Source organism: Callithrix jacchus, chromosome 9 (assembly GCF_049354715.1).
Source record: "Callithrix jacchus isolate 240 chromosome 9, calJac240_pri, whole genome shotgun sequence".
NCBI classification, from domain to species: Eukaryota; Metazoa; Chordata; class Mammalia; order Primates; family Cebidae; genus Callithrix; species Callithrix jacchus.
In genome coordinates this window covers 8,995,429-9,001,428 of record NC_133510.1, presented here as the reverse complement: position 1 = coordinate 9,001,428, position 6,000 = coordinate 8,995,429, and positions in this window count along the sequence as shown.

Genomic DNA, 6,000 nt, shown 5'->3' with positions numbered 1-6,000 from the left:
CAGACTTTTTCTCTTGGTGCCCTAAAACTTCTGGCTCATTGAGGTTAAAAGGATCAAAATGCAATCTTATCCAGGGATAAAAGGCATCTTTACAATTGGAACTCTAAAATAGTATGTCATCCATATTAGGACAAAATGGATGGAGAGAATAAGGCATAATATCAAATACAAGCGTCCCAAATAAAAAGTTACAAGAGTGGACAGAATGCAGAAATAAACTAAGGCAGACCAAATGAGAACAAGCGAAGCCTATTTATTCAGAGATTGCAAGGGAGTCAACCACTGTCACTTGTATTTTGGCAGAGACTCCAAGGCAGGCAGAGGAGTAAGAAAGTTTTATTGTAGGAAAAAGGAAAGGCTTCAACTATGCCCCAGTTAGAAGCTGTTGGCATGGGGAAACTGTAAGCAGGCAAACTAGAAACAGGAAATCCTATGTGATTGGTTAGGGGTGCATATTTGGCTTTTTTTTTTCTTTTTTTGAGACAAAGTTGCACTCTGTTGCCAGGCTGGAACACAGTGGCGCCATCTCGGCTCACTGCAACCTCCACATCCCAGGTTCAAGCAATTCTCCTGCCACAGCCTCCTGAGTAGCTGGAACTACAGGCACGCACCACCAGGCCCAGCTAATTTTTGTATATATTTTTTTTTTCAGTAGAGACGGGGTTTCACCATGTTGGCCAGGATGGTCTTGATTTCTTGATCTTGTGGTCTACCGGCCTCAGCCTCCCAAAGTGCTGGGATTATAAGTCACCATGCCCGGCCGGCTTTCTCTAATTGGTCCTAAGTTGGAAGCAGGAGCAGAAATTAGAAAAGCTGTCAGTTATTAATCAAGTCCTGGCCATCTTGGCTTGTAGACACAGGGAACAGCTGTTATTGTTTGGCCTCTTAGACTATCACTAAAGATGTGTAACTCCCAACAAATTTGACTTATAGCAGACTGTCTTGCTGGTTGCTATTGAAAATATGTGATTAGTTTCCTGGATAGGTTGCTGCATGTTGTAAATGAAGGGAGGAAAACGTTACCCTCTTATGTTATTAGGTACCTGGGGCCTGTAAATTAAGCTGACAAAGATTAACAGAAAAAATATATGCAATTTTATTTGATATTAATATTTTTATATGGCATAGAGGGTTTTATAGAGAAGATGTGAAAACCTCAAAATATGTGGTTAGACACAGAGGTTTATATACCATTTTAACAAAAAGCAATAAATTGTGAAGACATAGGTAGAGAAAGGACAGGGGTTTGGGCTTCTAGAGGTTGGAAAGTACCTAGGAAATACATGAGGAAAACTAATGGAAGATAACAGTTATATTAGTAAGACTTGTTTGTGCAGACAATCAGTGTCAGTTCTCCATTTCCAGTGATTAGAATGTTTTCTTTCTTGTATTGGAAGAGCACCTTTCTCATGGAAAAATTGTGCCCTTTTTTTTAAGAAAAGGGGAGGTCAGAGCACATTTACTGTCTCTCAATTGCCTTCAGTTCAAAATAGTCAATATGCTAAAGCACCATATTTGGGAGCAACGTGTTCTGATCCCTTCATGGGTCAGAGTTCTATTGTTATATATGGTTTAGCCACTGCCCATTTGTATTTCAGCTTCAAATTTCAATCTTTCAATTCCAAATTGCAGATGTACACTTGAGATCACACTCCCTCAGAATAGTCTGCTCTAGAATGAGGTAGTTAGAATTTACTTACTTTATGATGGCTAATGATTCTTTTGAGTAGCCAATTATTTTAGCCAATTATTTTGGGTGAGATTAAATAGTAATAAGAAGAAAGCAATGTCACCAACCATTTTCCCTAAGATATGGTGGGAAAAAGTGATGGTTGCTTTATAACCCTATAACCCTGCAAGGGGTATGTTAATACCTGACACCCATATGCATCTCTCTCTCTCTCTCTTTTTTTTTTTTTTTAAAGCAGGGTATCACTTTGCCACCCAGGCTGAAGTGCAGTGGCATGAACACAGCTCACTGCAACCTCAACCTCCCAGGCTCAAGTGATCCTCCCACCTCACCCCACCAGTAACTGGGACTACAGGCACGTACCACCACACCTAGCTAGTTTTTGTATTTTTTGCAGAGATGAGGTCTCACTATGTTACCTAGGCTGGTCTCGAACTCCTGTGTTCAAGCAATCCACCTGCCTCAGCTCCCGAAAGGGCTGGGATCATAGGTATGAGCCACCATGCCCGGCCCCCCATATGCATCTCTAATGAGCAGAATTTCAAACTTGAAAAAATGGAGCATTTTAGCCAATTATTTTGGGCAGGAGTGCTTTCCCCATAATTGGGCTGTCTTCTGCCAGATTCTTTCAGAAGCCAACCTGAAGCGAAAAAACATAAGTAGCTTGAGAGGTGATCATAGGAAGCACTGACAGGGGAAAGGGGAAGTAAGACAGGGAACTGAGGAAGCCTAAACCATTACATTACCAATGGGGGTAACTGAGGATCAACCATGCTGGGAACCTCTGGGAGTTGTCCCATCGGAGGGGAGAGGATGCTGGAGTTTGTCCTCTAATTCCTGTCAGTTGTTAGTTTATAGTTGCTTCCAGGGTGTTAACTCTACAGGGCTTAGGACTTGCTGTACAAGTACACCTGTACTGAGAGAAAGCCCTCGGGCAGCATCATGTACTAGCAGTCGGACACCATCTGCATGTATAGAAACAGTAAGTATTCCAGGGATATGAGCATTGTACTGACAGGATCTTCCACACTGGCCAAAAAAATGAGGACTCTGATTCCCTATAAAGTGCTGAGATCTAAGAGAATCCAAAAGTGTACTATAGCAACTGTCCATATCGCTGACCTCCTTTCTTCCTTCCCTGTGGGTATATGTTTGGTAAATCCCAAAAATGTTCCCTAGCTCTGACTTTGTTTTCTTTCTTTCTTCCTTCCCTCCTTCTTTCTGTTCATTTGTTCATTTGTTCTTTCTTTCTTTTTCTTTCCTTCCTTTCTTCTTTCCTTCCTTCCTTCCTTCCTTCCTTCTTTCTTTCTTTCTTTCTTGCTTTACTTCTTCCTTTCTTCTTTGTAGTGGCACAATCTCAGCTCACTTCAACCTCCACCTCCCAGGTTCTCCTGCCTCAACCTCCAGAGTAGCTGGGATTACAGGCGCATACCACCACACCTGGCTAATTTTGTATTTTTAGTAGATATGGGGTTCTGCCATGTTGGCCAGGCTGGTCTCAAACTCCTGACCTGAGGAGATCCTCCCTAAGTGCTAGGATTACAGGCATGAGCCACCACACCTGGCCCTAACTTTGCTTTCATTCACACCCCAATATTAGGCTCTGACCTGTTCTTTTGTTCCTGCAGAATTAATTGTTGGCATCTGAGCCCACAGTCTGCTTCAGTAGGCAGTATGCCAAGGGTGTGGTACTAATCTTTCCTCAGCTTTTAAATATTAAATAAACCCTTAAAATGGACCCTAGTTCTTTTCCAAAGTGGGACTCTACCTGGCCAAGGGTTTTGCTTTTAGAGAGCTGATGTGGAAGTAAACAGACTGTCAGTGTAACTGACGCTTTGTAAAGCTGTTAAGTAAACCTGTTGACCCTAGCAGTCTTTTTTGTTTGTTGTTTGTACATTATGGTTGTCTGATTAGGTAGCATGATTGACTTCAAACACAAAAACACTAAAGCAGGAAGGACTATGAATTAGAGCAGAACTTCTGGACAGGAAGAGCATGTGTTTTAAGGTGTTGTGGTTAAGCTCTTGGGCTCTGGCAGGAGGCAGATGATTGGGTTACAAACTTGGCATCCCCAGTTACTTGGTGTATGACAGTGAAAATATTATTTAACTTCTCTAAACCCATTCCTACATCTGCAAAATGGAGATAATGACAGTGCTGCCTTCCCATGGCTCTTAGGAAGATTTAGCAGGATAATGTACGTAACTCTGTTGGAGTAAACGTGATCTACAGGTCATAAAATCCAACGTATCAATCAGGGTTCAGTGAAGGAACAGAGCCATTGGGAGTGTTATTAGGCAGGGGATTAATTATAGGAACTAGCCGGGCCCGGTGGCTCATGCCTGTAATCCAACCACTTTGGAGGCCAAGGCGGGTGGATCACCTGAGGTCAGGAGTTCATGACCAGCCTGACCAACATGGTGAAACCCCGTCTTTAAAAAAAAAAGAAAAGAAAAGAAAAAAATTATAGGAACTAGTAGTTACACAACTGTGGGAGGAATTGAGAAAGTAAAGATCCGGAAGGGGAAGTTGGAGAAATAGTCACTAAGCAGGCCTCTTAAGGCCTTGGGGTGAGTAGACAAGTCAGAGCTTGCAAGGACATCTGAGAAATCCAACACATTCATCAGCCAAAGTGGGACTGCAAAAAGGGAGCTCGCTAAGCACTGTATGGGCAGCTATGCCTCTCTCAGAACGCCTGCATGTGTCCACTGCTAAGTGTCTGGTGGTGGGACTGTAGCTGCTGTTGACCATCAGGGCTAGCATTTGGGAAGAACAGCCTGGTGTAGGACAGAGGAAGGTGAACAAGCTGGACCCACTGGGCACCTTGACGTCTGTCTATCACCATGTGGCACAATGAAGATCTTCCTAGAGGCATGACTACTGTTTCACTTCTGCCTTGCAAATTACCAGCAAGTTTCTCTTGTGATCAACTCTAACCTAGGTCCCTATAGGGGATTCTGGAAAATATTCTGCCCAGATTAGTCATGTTGACGACAGAACAATCCAGCATACCCCAAATAATATTGGCTTTAAAAGTATAGTTTATTTCTTTCTGCCTCATGCAATACAAGTCTAGATGAAGTCATTCTACAGCGACAGGAACCTAGCTATTTACATCTTTTTGCACTGCTATCCACAGCAAGCAGCTTTACTCCATAGTCTAAAATGGCCAATGAAGCTCCAAAAATCATGTCATCATTCCAACCAGCAGGAAAGAGAAAAGAGTAAAGTCGGGCTTGCACATTCTTTTAAACAACGTTTCCTGGAAATCTCAAAGAACGGCAAGAGATGGTGGAAAGTGTAGCCTTTATTTTAGGCGGTATGTCCAGCTAAAACTTGAAACAGGAAGAGAGAACATATCAAGGGAGAAGTAGCAGCCCTTGACACAGTCCTTTCATCCAGAAGCTCCTTCTTGTTACGTAGAGCCCTCCTCCCTGGAAGAGATAACCCTGAAGTGTCCTCTGATTATTGCTTTAAGCTCAAAGTGCAGAAATTCTGGGTGATATGCAGTCATCTCCATCCTGTCTAGATGTAGTGTCTCATGCTCCAGAAACACATAAACAAAAAGCTATTTGTCCTACCTTTTGGGTCATACTCATACTCAATATACTGTATAATGGTGAAACAGGAATAGAGTAACCTAAATTAAAATTTCAGTTGGAGAAGAAGAAAGGAGGAAACATGTAACACTCACTGGTACTGGTCCATAGAAGTTATCAAACCCTGCCGAGCAGTAATTGCAGAGACCCCCTGGCCTGGGAAGGGAGTTCCTTGATTAGCTCACCAGGCAGCCTTTAGTTATGCTCTCTGAAATGAGCTTTCTTTTTTTTTTTTGAGACAGAGTCTTGCTCTGTCGCCAGGCACCAGGCTGGAGTGCAGTGACACAATCTCAGCTCACTGCAACCTCCGCCTCCTGGGTTCAAGCAAGTAGCTGGGACTACAGGCGCGTGCCACCATGCCCAGCTAATTTTGTATTTTTTAGTAGAGATGGAGTTTCACCATGTTGGCCAGGATGGTTTCGATCTTTTGACCTCGTGATCTGCCAGCCTCGGCCTCCCAAAGTGTTCAGATTACAGGTGTGAGCCACCGCACCCGGCCGAGCTTTCTTTTCTTTTCTTTCTTTCTTTTTTTTTTTTTTTTTTTTTTTTGAGACAGAGTCTCACTCTGTTGCCCAGGCAGGAGTGCAATAGTGCGATCTCGGCTCACTGCAACCTCTGCCTCCCGGGTTCAAGCAGTTCACCTGCCTCATCCTCCTGAGTAGCTGGGACTACAGGTGCATGCCACTCTGTCTGGCTAATTTTTGTATTTTT